Genomic DNA, 16,350 nt, shown 5'->3' with positions numbered 1-16,350 from the left:
GGCAACTCTTATAAAAGAGAACATATAATTGGCACAGGCTTAGAGTTTAGAGGTGCAGTCCATTGTCATCTTGGCAGGAAACATGGCAGCATGCAGGCAGACTTGGGTGCTGGAGGAGCCAAGAGTTCTACATCTTGATCCACAGGCAGCAGAAAGGAATTATCTTCCACAGGATGAAGTTATCTTCCAGGAGGAAGTTATCTTCCATATTGGGTAGAGCTGGAGTAGTCCGAGACCTCAAAGGCTATCTACACAGTGACATACTTTCTCCAACAAGGCCACACCTATTCCAACAAGTCAACATGTCCTTGTGTGGCTAGTTCCCATGGACCAAGCATATTCAAACCACCACACACCAAAATTAATTAGTCCCAAAAACTATACAGAAAGTTTTTATATGTACTTTTCAACACTACTCAAAATTTATTTCTCAGAAGGCATTCATTTTTTACTTTTTTTTTTAAAAATTCTTTTCTTATATATTACATCTCAACTGCAGTTTTTCCTCCCTTCCCTTCCCTAAGTCTCTATCCCCCACCTCTCTTTTCACCCAGTTTTACTCCTTCTGTCAGAAATGAACAGGACTCCCGGTGACATTAGCCAAACATGGCATAACAAGTTACAATAAGACCAAACACATACCATCACATCAAGGCTGGGCTGTGCAACCCAGTAGAAGAAGAAGGGTCTGAGCAGTAAACAAAAAAGTCAAAGATAGCATAGAACATTTATTTAAAAGTCAAAGAAATGTGAACTTTAAATTCAGAAGTTTAGACACATTTCAATAAAACTGTTGAAATTAATGTTAGATGATGTGGTTATATCTCATTTAACCAGTTCATGTACAGGCATGTCCACCTTCTGTCCTGTGGGTTATAGGAAGCAATGCAGCGCAACATAGAATTTTATTTTGAAAACATGATTTTTTGAGTTTGTGATGTGAAATAACTGATTTGCATATTTCTTAAGCATGAATTTTGTAAATGGCATCAAAGTGCCTTAATTCTAAAAGGTTGGATGCCCTTGGTGAACCTTAATTCCATTAACTTAATGATCATTGACATGGGTACTAGAGAGACATAGTGAACAAAAGAAACATTTAACCTTCATTTGCATACATTCCCGTTGTTGGGGATGGACAGTAAGTTTATAGATGCATGCATGAACATACACATGTAAGATAAGAACGGGTGAGAGGTGGTAGCAAAAAGAGGTGGATTTTAGGTAAGGGATCTGCTGCAAACTTCTCTAAGGTTTGGAAATTAAGGGAAGGAGACAGTGAATCACAGGAGACAGATGAAGGATAATGAACCCAAAGGAATCACCAGTGCAAACCTGAGAAGGATACAAATTAGGTGAGAGTTCAAGGTCTTACAAGAAGCCAGCACACACAAAAAGAATGTTGAGATGTTTCTAGAGGTGAGCTTTTGGAGGTTTCCAGAGGTTTGTGGGTCCCGGCAAGGACTTCAGTTTTATTTTAGTAGATGGCCAGCCAGGTATTTTTAAAGGATTTCTGTTTGCTCTGTGCAAAAAGATTAACCGCCAACAATATGACTCCGAAACTACTCAGAATATTCTCTCTTGAAGTGCAGTCAAGCTTCTCATGAGAATAGTTAAGGGCCTTTGTTTATGGCATGCATGATGACTACTTTGATTTATTTCCATTGACCCAGATAAAACCAGTCACATTATTTATAATCCACTGATTATGATTTATATTGACAAAGTAAAATATAGAGTTAGAAGTATTTGTTTGGCGAGATCAGCCAATACCTAAGATTGGAAATGAGGAGACTTTGAGGGGTCTGCATTTTGTATCTTAATGTCAACATTGGTTAAAATCACGTGACTTTTTTTTTTTATTATTATTCTCTGAAGCCCTTAGTTAGGCAAGTTCTTAGTTTCATAATGTTGACCCCCTTTTGTATGCTTATCAGTGAGAGTAACAATGAGAAGCTAATGAAATTAACATTTAGACATACTTATTAGTTCCACCATAGGTATTTGCTTTTTCATATTAATTTTTTATGACTCACACAGAAACACTATTTTAGAAAAGCATAAACTGAAGAAAAATTCCCCCACTGAACTAGAGCACATTGACCCAAGTCAGCCACAATTAAAATGTCTGAAGCATCAACTCTGCATGTAGGGACAGCTGTATGTCTGTTTCACAGATCTTCCCGAGGCAATCAGCAGTGGGCCTTGCATCATGCCCCCCTCTTTTAGAATATTGGGTTCTTTCATATAGTTAGCGATGTCAATAAAGTAAGCATATAGAACCTTCTTGGTCCCCAGGGCCAGGATAACCATATAATTTGTCACCTAAACCGTGACACTCTGGGGAGAGAAAGAGATCAGTATTAGTTATGCATTAGGATTATTAACATAATCCACAGATGCCAAGATAGACTGTAACAAACATAAGCCTGATGAGTGAAATATAATCTCCTTTATCAGCCACTTCATGTAAGTTGATTTTCTGTTGTTGCTGACCTTCCCTGTTTAGATGTATCCTAAAGAGTATCCTCAGAAGCAGAGTAACTTCTAGGCTTCAGGAAGGAGCAAGATGAAGGGGGCTGGTCCTGGCCACATGATAGTCACTTCCTGCTGGACAATCCAGTGCCAGACAATCTGAAAACTGAATTGACATTGAAGAGCAGTTGGAGGCAGGCAATCATGGGTCTTTTTTTTTTTTTTTTTTTGAAAAACATTTACATGATAATTGCTTTCCAAGTCGAAAGACTATATTAGAAAACATCAAAACACCTTCATTTATTAAACATGACTCTGGTATTAGCAAAATAAAAATGCACTGAAACACTAGAAATTAAACATTTTAAAGCCATTGATAAAATGGACTGATGAAGTTATGGAAATCAATATTGGCCTATCACAGATTGTTGAGTCAGACTGTATTCCAGCAAATGGTTAAGCATTTTAAGAGACAATAGAACTGGATTGAGTTTTTCTCAGTAAAACCACATGATGCATTTTAAATAATGTTTTTGTGGTTGTGTACCAGTTCAGAATAATAGAATCCTAATGTGCCTATATGGTTATCCATGAAGAACATATATTGGTTTTAGTATTTTTCAGTAAACTAAGAATTAGGAATTTGGTCTCAAAAGGAGGAATATATGAAAAGAAGTTTATGTTTAGAACTCTGATAAAAGACTGGTAGGTAAAATGTTTTGGAGCATGCAAGCTAATAGATTTATAATTCTCAATGGGATTAGGGTGGGTGGTTGCTGAAAGATCAGTGGATATTTTTACCCTGTCCTTAGTCATTGGTAACCTGAGCAGAAAATTTTCAAAAACCTCCAAAGTTCTTTAGCTTGGTTGACATTGATCCATGAATTATTCTGTAATAACAATGACATTGTACACTCTAAATTAGTACGAGGCTCTGACTAGTGATACCATTTAATGGATAATAACTTGAATACCTACGTTTCTTGGGCTTTTGTTAACCTAGTGTAGAAATTACTGCTGCAGTGTAGAAGTCTTTCTTATTTAATTCCTTATTAAAGAATTAAAAGTTTGTGGACAATCCCCGGCTTTGTAGAATTACATATGCAAGAGATTACATTGATATTGTTGAATCAGTGCACATATATGAGGTTGTGAGTAAAGAATATATACATATATGGTTGAGCAGTTGACACTTTTTCCTAATCATGAGAATGAGAGAGACGGAGACTGAGAAAGGGATCTTTATAATGCCATTCATTTTTATCTCAAAATTATTTCTATAATCAATTTAGCAATATAAGGATTATTAGAGACATATAGCAAACATACCTAAAGCTTGTCCTTAGAGAGTGTTACACTTGCTGAAAGTTGATATACCATTTAAATTTTTGCCTTCAGGTCTAATGGTGCAGATTATTACTGTGTTGGTGCTCTACCTCCCCTGCCAGTGGTTTCCCTAAAAAGTATTGTATTCTGATACCTCCTGCATCTTAAGCAAAGTTCTCCCCTAGTTAAGCAATCTTCACATTTATTCATTTCTACAGAGCTACCCATTTATTCATTCAGTGTGACAGAGAGGCTGTGGGCATACAGAATGGATTCTGACTGTCTTGATTTAGATTCCAGAAATGCCTCTTACTATGTTACCTAGTTCTATGAAACTAATTTTCCTCATCGTAAACCTGACATTATCATATCCTATATTCCACAGAACCTTCTTGAAAAAAAATTGTCTGAAATAATTGATATAACATGACTAGCAGAAAGCCCAGGACATAGAATGTGTTTTTATATGCCAGATTGTAGCTGTAGTTGTAATTTAATGGTTTTTTAATGAGAGCCTTGTATTTACTGTTTTCTAGATGCTATTGAGTTTCCTTGTTAGAAATTACTAAATGTCATAGGTAATTCTTACCCTTTGTAACTTTTATAGTTAGACAACAATGACAACAGAAGTGATACAGTCTAACAAGAGAATTGTTATGGTAGAGATGTGATAAAGCTTCTGGAGACTGTGTAGCAGGAGTGATGGGAAGTGGGTATCTATGGGCCTGAGGAACTGGGCTATGTTGATCAAAACTGGTGGTAGTAGAAGGTGAGGAAAAATCTCAGTTTTGCATGCTTATTACCGAATGCTCAGATAGTCCTGGAAGAAAAAGAGAAGTTCCTCTTTTCCCCTTATCCCTAATCATGCTTCTACACACACACACACACACACACACACACACACACACACACACACACACACGCACACACACACACACGTTATCTATCTTTTTAATCTACATCTTGTAGGAGGGGCTTGAAAGTATAAAGGAGGAGTTGTACTATAGCTTCTTTTATGTTTTAAATATTTTACAGACACATTTGAAATTTTAAGGATATATTTTTCATGTGTATTTTATATTAGCACACCTGTGTTGCTGTAATATACTAGTGTATTTCACAAAACGAATTTTGTAGTTATTTATTAAATAATGATTCTAATAATAATATACATAAAATATCTATAGATATATTATTGGATGACAGTAGTGTACAATCTAGATAAATTTCTCACAGAAAATTAGGCAAAACAAGAGTAAAATGAATATTGAATAGCCGCCTCTTGACATTGCTCCCATTGGGCTCATAGTTTTGCATTACAGGCATCTTGTCATCTTTAGGCTGTCCATGAGAAGATGTGTCTGAAGTGTTTCAGAGAGAAAGTGTAATGGCTTAACTTAATTATGAAACAGCTATCCAATGAGGAGCCTGAGATGATATGATGGGGAGGGGGTTCACTCACAGCTCATTGATTCCATTTAAGACACAGTGATCAGTTTCTGACTTTTGATGTTCTTGTTGGGCATCCTTTTTTGCTAATTTCACATTGGTTTTGGGGTGCCACCCCTCATCATCCCATATAGACATGTGAAGGCTCTGTGGAGAGGATGTTCCTAGCAGCAAGCATATCACACCCAGAGACAGGTACTTAACATTTGAGCACCTTTTACTGTTGATCCAATTGCATTTCTTAGTAATAGGCCTTTCTAAAGATGTGAACTCCAAGTCAAATAGAAATACTGCCTTGAAATAGAGAATACTAACTTTCTGTATACTCCTTTGAACTAAATATTGATTTTTATTTTTCTTCTACCCACAGTAATGTAAGCTGTCAAATATTTTGAAAAGACATATAAGTGTAATTATCAGTGTAGGATGCTCAAAAGATTGCCTCTTAAAATACTTTCTTGAAACAGAACTTAAGAAAAATATTTCAGCCTGAATAATAGCTAAGGAACCGACAGCATTTCTGACCTGGGCAACTCCTGTTAATCTTATTTGAGTTTATATTGACTGCTGTTCATCTTTTGAAGTGCTCAGAGTGAAGATTCAGATCAGGGGACAGTAACTCATTCAAGATATTGATTGCATTAATTATGAATGCTTTTAAATTTTTAGTTTTATTTTTCTGGTAACAGGGACTTTTCAGTGACCCCACACAATGAAAGGGATATATATGAGGGTTACAAATGGAATTAGGATGCAAAGAGGTCATTCAAGCTGTTTGCTTTACAAACCATACAACCTTGGCAGCTCTTTACCTTGATAAGTCTGACTTGCTTATCTGACTATTTTGAGGACTAATAGTGCCACTACATGGGCCCAGCATATACATATCTGAAAACTAAATAAGATAGTGTACCCACGTCTTGTTAATTTGAATATGCTATCAACACAATTCTCATTAAATGACTTACTGTTTGGCTTTTCCAAAGCTTAGTAGAACACCTTCCTTGGTGCCCACTTTAGAATATCAAATATTTTGCTAGTACTATTGAAATAATTCATGTACTGCCGTGTTAATAGTTATCTACCACATATGTTATGAACCTAGCACTATTTTGAAAAATTTAACACAAATTGATATCTTATTATGACAAGACTGTTTTTGTGTGATCTTCCCTTTTACATTGAGTTTGCAGATAGTAATGTTGTCAGGGTGTACTCATCACAGATAGCTAAAATTTTATAGTGTTCAATTAGCAGCTATTTTCTTTTCCCCCCTGCCCCCCCCCCAAAGTTCCAGGTAATTACCATTCTATTCTTTGCTTCTCAGGGTTTATCAATTTTAGATAACTCATGTAAGTATAGTCATGCAAATATAGTTATGGAATGAGCATAATGTAGTTGACATTAAGATCCTAAAGTTTATTCATATGGGTGTATGTGTGGGTGGGATGGTTTGTATATGCTGGGTCCATGTAGTGGCACTATTAGAAGTTCTGGTTCTGTTGAAGTAGGTGTGGCCTTGTTGAAATAGGTATGTCACTGTGGGTGTACGGTTTAAGACCTTTATCATAGCTGCCTAGAAGTGAGTCTTCCACTAGCACCTTTTTACATGAAGATGTAGAACTCTCACCTCTGCCTTCATCATGCCTGCCTAGATGCTGCTCTGCTCCCACTTTGATGATGACGGACTGAAACTCTGAACCTGTAAGCCAGTCCGATTAAATGTTGTTCTTTATAAGACTTTCCTTGGTCATGGTATCTCTTCACAGCAATGGAAACCCAAAGGAGGCAAGATAGCAGCCATGTGCAATATGAAAGAAAGAAGTGCTGAAGGAAAGTGATACCCTCGTTATTTTTTCCCCAGAAACCTAGAAAACAAAAGGAGTTTTCTTATATTTCCAGAGGTCCCAATGCAGAAAGTTAAAAATCCACACCATGCTGTGGTTGATGTTGTGACTCCTCTGCCTCAAGGCTACAAGATAGGTTTATGGTCCTACCTAATGCTTACCTTTTTGGCTCTTAGGCTAACACAGACTATATAATAAAGCAGGGAATGAAATTTTCCCCCAGCCACTAAAAACCCATGGGGAGAGGATGGGCTGTTTTTGGAGGCACAGAGAGAGGCAGTTTGAGGGTTTGTGCTGTAGTGTCTTAGAGACAGTCATACAGAGGGATACAACAGAATGGAAGGTCTTAGAGTAAACCCATACGTATATTCTCAACTGATATCTGAGGAGAGTGTTGAGAAGAGAAGAGCCAATAGAAAAGGACGGTGTCATTAACAGTGATAAATCCTCAAGCATAGCCACCTGCAGAACAGTGAAACTGGATCTTTTGTTTTTGATTTTTTTTTTTTTTTGTCCAATGACAGAATTTTTTCTTTTTCCTATCTTTTCTCTCTCTCTCTTTCTCTCTCTCTTTCTCTCTCTCTCTCTCTCTCTCTCTCTCTCTCTCTCTCTCTCTCTCTCTCTCTTTCTTTCTTTCTTTATTCAATTGTACACAGCACAGTGTAGATTTTTAAGTTTTTGTATGGGGACTGCTAGAAACTAAGGAAATTCCTTTTGTTTTCCAGGTTTCTGGGGAGAAAATTAAGGGCATATCACTTTCCTTCAGTAGCCCCTCCTCACCTTCAAGTCCCCTTTTACATAGCTCCTCCCCCTGCCCCATTTCCTTCTTCTTTGAGAAGGGAGAGGGCCCCTTGGGTAACCCCCCACTCTGGCACCTCAAGTTTCTGCAGGACTAGGCACATCCTCTCCCACTGAGGCCAGACAAGGCAGCCCAGTTAGAGGAACAATATCCACATGCAGGCAACATATCCAGGGGCATGCCTCACGCCATTTTTCTTGGGGATCCACATGAAGACCAAGCTGTATTTCTGCTATATATGTGATGGGAGGGGTTTAGGTCTAGCCCATGTATGTTCTTTGGTTGTTGATTCAGTGTCTGTGAGCTCCCAAGGGCCCAGGTTAGTTGACTTTGTTGGTCTTATTGTGGAAACCAGCTTTTTATCTCACACCATACACAAGGGTCAACTCATAATGGTTTAGAATCAACAATATAACTTAAAGGCACAGTAGAAAAGGTTGATGACATTAGTGTTGGCAATGATGTCATGAATGTGATAATAAAAATGCTAGAACACATATCACTTAAAACTTTCCCTCTGAGTGCTCCAACACAGCCTATGCCTAAGTATGGGACTTGACCTTTGGCTTCCAGCATATAGCTTCATGTTTGTAAAGAACTTCACTTTCTATCCTTTCTTATCTCTGTACCAATGATCAACATATATTTTTATGAAAGGCCTGTTATTAAATATTCTCAGCTGTATATAAGCCATGCTGTGTGGAAAACATTGAATTCTGGTGGTAGAGTAACAAATAAAAAAGGGGATTATATGAAAAGAACTTTCCTATAAAACAGTATTTCAGGAAATAGATGTAGGTCTACATTTTGCCCATGTGCTAAGGTTTGCTGACCCTTCGTCTACATGCATCAAATTTTGGCCAATACTTTAGAAGAAAATAATGCATCCGTTGGAATTATAATATTGGCTGAGGCAGAGGGAATGTGTCGATTGTTGAAATGCTAGCAGCCATGTCTGCACAGCCAGACAAAATGGATCCTTGGTCTGAACTGTGCAAGAAGAATTATGCTTCAAGAACTCCACAAGGGTCCTTCAAATGGGGAATAGCCACATGCTCAAAAAAAGAGAATACTAAACTTCACCAGCTAGTTTCTTTTTAATGTAAAAGGAATAGATCTGCACATAGGCAACTTCTATCCTCTGCTATTTTTAGCTCTTTGTCCTTGTAAGCTTGGTATCATTAATTAGAATGACGGCTATTGTTTGAGCTCAGCCTGCCTGTACTGTGCCAAGCTAGCAGTACAGAAAGAGTTACTTCTTTAAAGGAACACAATTCTTCAATTTATTTACATTAATGGAAAACATTCTGATGTTGTCTAGCTTACTGGGGGAAAGTCTATGCATATCATAATGTACTAGTCTCAGATATTAATGATCCCCATATTCCAACTGTTCATTCTAAACTCAGCACTATGTTAGCTGTTTTGTAAAATAAAAAAAATTTGTTGATAGAACAATTAATTATAAAGTATTTGTTAAGCCAAGAGTGTCCCTAGCTTTCTCCTTCAGAGTGATGTGAGCCTCACTGTCTCTCGCTGGAAAAACTCATATAAGATTTTGATATTGAGCACCCTGGTGGTTGTGATTCAAATGAGAACTTCAGTGTAAAAGACTGATTTTATTATTATTATTATTAGGAGACTGACAGTTTTTGATATTCTACTTAAGAAGAGTAAATTGTGTATTTGAGGTATGCTAACTAGCAAGCCATTAACTTTGTGCTCTGCTGCAGGACACCTGGGAACCAGGGAGTTTTTCTACTTTGTTTATTACGCAAATAAATTCTCCTCCCTGAACACCCTGAGATACTCTGATTTTAATATGCAGCAGGAGCAGGCAGTAATAAATGTTCGGTCCCATACTGCCTCACCTCTAGGTGCTTTGAGACTTCCAAAGAGCAGTTCTGGAGTCTGGATTTCAATTTTACACACATCAAAAAGTAAATGACTATTTAATCTTTTACTATAACATGAAGAGGAGCAAGTAATACATTCTGGAATGGAGTTTAGCAGGATGGAAAGGCAAAACTGAAAGATTTTCTATTTCAGATGAAAGCATAATGAGCAGCAAGCTTTACCAAAGCATGGGGTATGACAATAGAGGAGGAAAGAATGAACAGATTAGAAGTTGCTCTGTGCATGGGAAAGTAAGGTGACCTTTAATGGAATTCCAGGGCTGTCTTTGGGGGATTATGTAAATTAAGCTTCTGAATTGGATAGAATGCAACTATCATTAAAATCAAGAGAATGCTTGCTACATGATGGAAATTGAAATGAACCCTAAATTGATGTTTCAGCCCCAGTATCCTCTCATGGCTTTCAAAAAAAATAATGCTTTTCTTTATTATTAAAGCCTGCAGTGTTCCTAGCAATAAAGTGGAAAGAAATCAAGAAGGAAGCTGGTGAAACTTCTGCCCACAGCAAGTGAAGTGTCACTGTGTACTGTCTTTAAGTCTGCTAATGGGAAGCTTAAAACTCTCTTATTTGTATTTTCATTAGAATGTTCTCATTACTAGTAATAATGGATAGTGCACATGTTTACTAACCTTGTATTTTTTTTCTGAGATATGCTGGAGAATTCTGAATTTTCAAAGATAGCATTTAATGTTGTCTTCTCAATCCTAACATTAAGTGTTTAATATGACCCTGTCATATTTCGATCGAATATATTGTATGATTTGCTTGTAGTTTCGTTAATTCTTAGAAGTATTTAAAGGAGTGGGGTATATAAGTATTTTTAAAATTATTCAATCTCACTTTCTCCAGCTTTAGATCTATGGTGTATGTGTTTTTGAAAAATATGGCTTACATTCTATACCTCCCACTATTGGCTGTATTATTATTAGTGAGTTGATGCAGATCTGCTGACTTTTACAAACATATAGAAGGAAGAGTACCTTATAAATTTTATACCATTATTTTCTCAGTATAGTAGGAAAATACTTTAGAAGACCATGCATATTCTTTAGTGTATGTTCATTCTCAGAGAGAAGCTACTCTTCTTCTATACCATGTGGTCTCCTGGTCTAAGCATCACTGTCCCCTGGAAACTTGCTGAAAATGTGAATATATGAGTCTAACTCCTTCTGTGTGCAATGAGACATTCTGGATAGGGAGTCCAGCAAGCCCTGTGGGTTTGCAGACACAGTGGAACTCACTAACCTGTTCTGGTATTGCTTCTCACTGGCTGAATTTGAGATGGCTTTGCAGCCTGTTTTGACTGCGTGGTCAGTACAAATGGCGATTTCTTCCCACAGGATAACTTTGAACACCTTAAATCACAAATCTCAAAGCTGTTTCAAGCTGGACCACTACTACTGCCTTGCTTAGCCTTAAGCTACCATGGTTGGGTTTGGTGGAAAGTCTGGTGGGGAAATACACACAATGGTGTCAGGTCCTCTTGCCTCTAATGCAAACTGTTAGATCTTAATCACCACTTCCACTCATTAGGGTTTTTGGGAAATGGCTTTAGATCACCTTGTAATTTCTGCATTCTCTATGAATTTAGGGTTTAGAAAATAGAAAGCGTTTGAGGACTTGGGAAGTAAATGATCTTAATATACTGCTCAGCTCTTAAGTTGTTGATAGTTAAATATTATGCAGAGAAAGGGGGACGGGCCAGTGCACACACCATGCGGGTTTAACACAAGCAAGACTCTTTCTGCATTCAATAGTGGAGGGGTCCATGTTCCCTGTGGCAAATATTTTGCTATGAAGCATCTCAGAGATGTCTGGGAGAGCTCCATAAAGGCAGAGTGCAGCAGACAGATGAGGAGAGTAAGCAGCTCGGTGGCTTGCTAGTTTTTCTTATTTCTTCCCCAACTACTGTGGCTACATTGGCTACACAATTGTATTGTGGCTAGTTGGCTTCCCTCTCACCCTGGCCAGCCTGTCACTTAGTCTTCCAGGAGAATGACCACTTCAATGTTTGTCTCATTCCGGATCTTCATTCTTTAGCACAACACAAAGAGAGCAGCCCATCTTTATATGAATACTTGTCTGGTCTGTTCTCTTCACTCTGGCCTAGCCACTCCAGGAGTTTGTGGTTGCCCAGCAGCTGCCTACCTTTTGGGGTGCTGCTGTTTTTGCAGGAAACAACCTTCCTTTTGTCTTGGTCTTTTTGTTTTGTCTGGCCAGGTCCTACTCAGCAATTCTATTTCTAGGAATAGATCCAGCAGATATACTGGCTCAGGAGTTCAAAAAAGTGTGTGTGTGTGTGATCAATGCATGGCTTATAATAGCAGGAGAATGAAAGCCTTCTGAATAAATGGTAAAACTGAGCACAAAAATAGTCTGGAATGTTTGCGTATGAGTAAACTCTATGGATTAGTTACACATTGTCTCAAAACCTTACTGTTGCTTCTTCCCAGGACTTTATCCCAACTTTCCTTGCAGCCAAAACTTGTAAGGAAATATTAGTAAATGAGTAGTGCCTTTTACCATTCAAGTACATTGGGCCATCTGAAGTTTGAGGTCAGTTTTTTACTGTGTACCCTTTTCTTCTGTATGTTTAAGTGTATCTTATACATGAATACACACTCCTGTTCAAAAGCACATACGTGTGTGTGTGTGTGTGTGTGAGTGTATAAAGAAATACATAGATGTCATCTGTGTCTATAAACTATGTTTATATAAATTGTCCTCAATTCATTTATTGCTTTATTAAAATCCTTATATGTGTGTATGATATGTGTGTGTGTATATGTGGGCACATTGGTACCTAGTACACATATGAAGGGTTCAGGACAACTCTTGGTGTCAGTCTCACCTGACATCTTGGCTGAGAAAGTTTGACTTGTTTTCTACAGTATTTGCTAGGTTAGCTGGTCCTTGAGCTTCTGAGGGTTCTCCTGTCTGTACCCACCATCTGCACAGAAGAGTATTATGATGACAGACATTTGTCACCATGGCTGGATTTATGTGAGGATGGAAACTCAAGTCATCACACCTGCAGAGTGCCTTACCCACAGAGCTATCTTGTCATTCCCAGGCATTACTTTTCAAAACTTTTTAAGTTAAAGAGTTCAAGGCTAGCCTGGTCTATGGAGTGACTTCCAGGACAGCCAAGGCTATACAGAGAAACCCTGTCCCAGAAAAAAAAATTTGTTGTTCAATTTTAAATATTTTCATTGCTAATATGAGTAAGTTGTATATATATTTATTAACCTTTCTTTTTCCTGAGAACTATCTGTTCCATAATTACTCATTTTGAAAAATGTATTCAATGTTTTCTTGTTAGCTTTTATATAGTATGCTTGTTAACTCTTTATCATTTAGATTATATACATTCTCTGTAGGCTATGGCTCTATTGTTTAAAGATATTCATATTTCACGGGCTAGAGAGATTGCTCTTGCAGAAGAACTGAATGATTTCTCACATTCACGTAGATGGCTAACCAAAATCTACAACTCCTGCCCCAGAAGAATCTGATGCCTCTGTTCTCCACAGGCACTTATACTCATGTGGACATACCAATACACACACATACACACACACACACACACACACACACACACACACACACACACACCACAGTTAAAAACAAATCTCAAAATACACTTTCCCACTTTCTATTTATGCCCATATTTTAGCCTGGGTTTAGTAGATTCTTTTCCATCTCCTCCCTGTAACAAGATCCTGCATCTTTATCCTTACTGGAAGAACATTCATCTGCTCTGTTTCCAGAATCATTTTTCAAACATACAGTATACCCTGCTGTATTTGTAATTGGATCAGAGCCGGCTACACAAACCTCTTGCTACCTGTGAGCTCCTTAGGACAAGGGGTTTCAACACATTTTCTTTTCTTTTTTTCTTTTTTTTAGCCAAATATAATCCTGCCTAAGAAATCTAGCATGTTGAGAAATTTAGCATATTTGTCAAACTTAATGACGGTAGAAAGCTCTGTGCAATATTTATAAAACTTTAATCCTGAATATCACTCTGTGAAACGATGCTACTTATTTTGGAAATCTTTCAACTTAGTCCAATTAGTATCAATCCCAGGTCCTTACCTTTAAGAATGTAAACTCTCTAATTTGCTGAGCATTAGTTCCCCCTGTTGCTGAAGGTTAAGGAAACGAAGTGGTGAAGAACAGAGTCTTTGCCATCTGTCTCCCTTCTCTGTCCAGAATCCCCAGTGCTGCTGCGGGGATTGTCCCTATGTAACAAAAGGAAAGCAGATATGCTTGTTTATGTTTGAAAAGGTCCCTGCCAGCTGGTTTAGCTTCACTTTCTCTATGATAGCAAACAGCCAGTCCATGAGGCTTGCTGTTCTTGGGGGCTTGTTTCCCACTGCGTTCTGTGAACACCGTGAGTGACTTGGGTTTTGTTTCTTTCCTCAGGGCCTGAGCTGTCAGGGTTTAATAGTATCCAGGGAGATGGAATAGATGCATGATGAAACTATGGGATGTATCTTAAGACTTTTCAGTGTACCATGTATTATTTCCAGCCATATGTTCTTGAAGTAAACAAGACACATGGTTGAGCTTGTGGTCAACTGGTTGGGCTTGGGCAACCTTCCCCCTAAGACAGAAACTAACCATCTGAACAATCAGTGTGCTCTAGTTTTCCTGGAAAGGGGATTGGATTTTGCTCCTTCATTAATGTGTGCATATAACTGGTACCAAAGCCACACACAGCACGAGGATGCCTTGCTTCTCAGCTTCATTGAGAACCATATCTGTAGCTGAATGTGGAGGCTGCAAATGTTTACTTCTAAAAGGGCTCTGAACATATACTACCAGACATTCAGTCACAAGCAAACGCACAATGAATCTCAGATGTTCTGGCAGTGCTCGCCAGGTCAGGTATTATTCCACTTTACTATAGCCTTGTTCTGAACACGCAGCATGTGCACTTTGTACTATGCATACTGTCTTGCTGTGCAGTTCCAAAGAATGCTATCTTGAACACCTCACCTTCCATTCCATACTACTGGGTTGTTGTGGGTTCTTTGGCTGGGGTGGACCTTTCTTAGATTTTGGTAGGCTTCACTTGGAGAGATGAGCTTCCAGAGCAACCCCCTGCCCACAGCCAGGGGCTTTTCTCACACCTAAGAATACTGAACCATGAACAGGAGTGAGCAGAGGGAGGAAGTCTTGAGAGTGGCATGGGCTCCAAGTGAGGAATTCCATTATGTTCCCTCCCAGCCTGGAAGGCTCTTGTTTTGTCTTTTGTTTTTTATCTTCATTTAGGTTTCATAAAAAGAAAGTTATTAAGTGAAGCTTGACTTAAGATTAGAAACATTTCTAACAATTTCTGAAATGCCCTAAAATAATACTTCTTCCATTACTGTGCTCACAGCATCTATGGTTATACAACCAAAATACTGATAACCCTGAAAGCATTGTGGTGGGGTTCTGTATCCTGCATTATCAAATGCTCAGTTAAGATTTAATTCTTTATGTAGAAGTATTTGTATATTAAAAACATTGCTTTTTATCTTGCCCTTATCAATAATAAGTGATAAACATACTTGTATACCAAAGAATTGTTTTAAAATAAATTTCTTTTTGATTTGTTATCAACAAATGTTTGAAATGTATTCTCCTTTTGTACCCCTGAATACCCAGGCTTGGATGAAAAGGGTCTACAAGTGGGAAAAGTGATAAAAATTCTTAAGAAAGTTAAGTGTGCCTAGGTCAGAGAACTCACTGTTACAAGACTCTACCTAGTGCTGCTTCCCTTTGTCAAGGTCAAGTTGATACAGCTGAAGAGAGATTCTGGAGGAGAAATTCTTAGAAACGGGATCTTTGCATCAATGGGAGGATGAAGGCTTGATGCCCCAGTGTAGGGAAATGCCAGGGCAGGAAAGTGTGAGTGGGTGAGTGGATGAGGAAACACCCTCATAGACGCAGTTGGTAGGGGCATGGGATAGAGGGTTTCCCAAGAAACCGGAAAAGGGGATAACATTTGAAATATAAATACATAAAATATTCAATAAAAAAATAAATTAAAAACAAAGTGGCCTTGTTGGAGGAGGTATGACATTGGCGGTGGGCTTTGAGCTTTCAAAAGGTTCGTGTACTCAGTCTCTACTTCTTGTTTGTGGGTTGGGATGTGAACTCTCAGGTGCTGCTCCGATGCCAACATGTTTGTTGCTTGCAGTCACACTGCCCCGTGTAGTGAACTTTAGTCCTCTGAAACTCTTGGTTAACCCATAACCTAGAAACCTAATTAAACACATTTAAAAAAAAAAAAAAATGAATGGGTTAGCTGATGTCCTGTATTATTTTGCTGTATTTTTACCTTCAGGGTATATTGTTTTGAGTATTTTCATATTCATCTGCTTTTGATTGTTGTTATGATTTCAGATGTTTATTTACCACAGATACATATCATTGTTCAGTCACTATATGTTTGCGTATGTAGCGACAGAGATAACACTGACTTTACAGATGCCGATCATGCTGCATGTTATTACCATATTTGTCTCAGTACTTGGAGGACAG

The 16,350-nt window shown here is 38.1% G+C and overlaps 1 protein-coding gene and 1 long non-coding RNA gene across 6 annotated transcripts in view; one reads left to right on the top strand and one right to left on the bottom strand.

Moving 5' to 3' along the window:
- Immp2l (inner mitochondrial membrane peptidase subunit 2) overlaps positions 1–16,350 on the top strand; it is an 826,273-nt gene that overhangs the window by 556,302 nt on the left and 253,621 nt on the right. The window lies entirely within an intron of this gene.
- Positions 1,898–14,036, bottom strand: LOC143443955 (uncharacterized). Its single transcript, XR_013113413.1, has 3 exons — positions 13,912–14,036; positions 2,497–2,641; positions 1,898–2,340 (listed from the first exon to the last, which is right to left on the bottom strand). It is a non-coding gene; the product is annotated as an uncharacterized LOC143443955 (long non-coding RNA).

The sequence above is a fragment of the Arvicanthis niloticus genome, chromosome 11 (assembly GCF_011762505.2).
Source record: "Arvicanthis niloticus isolate mArvNil1 chromosome 11, mArvNil1.pat.X, whole genome shotgun sequence".
NCBI lineage: Eukaryota > Metazoa > Chordata > Mammalia > Rodentia > Muridae > Arvicanthis > Arvicanthis niloticus.
This window is presented reverse-complemented; position numbering and strand designations above follow the sequence as displayed.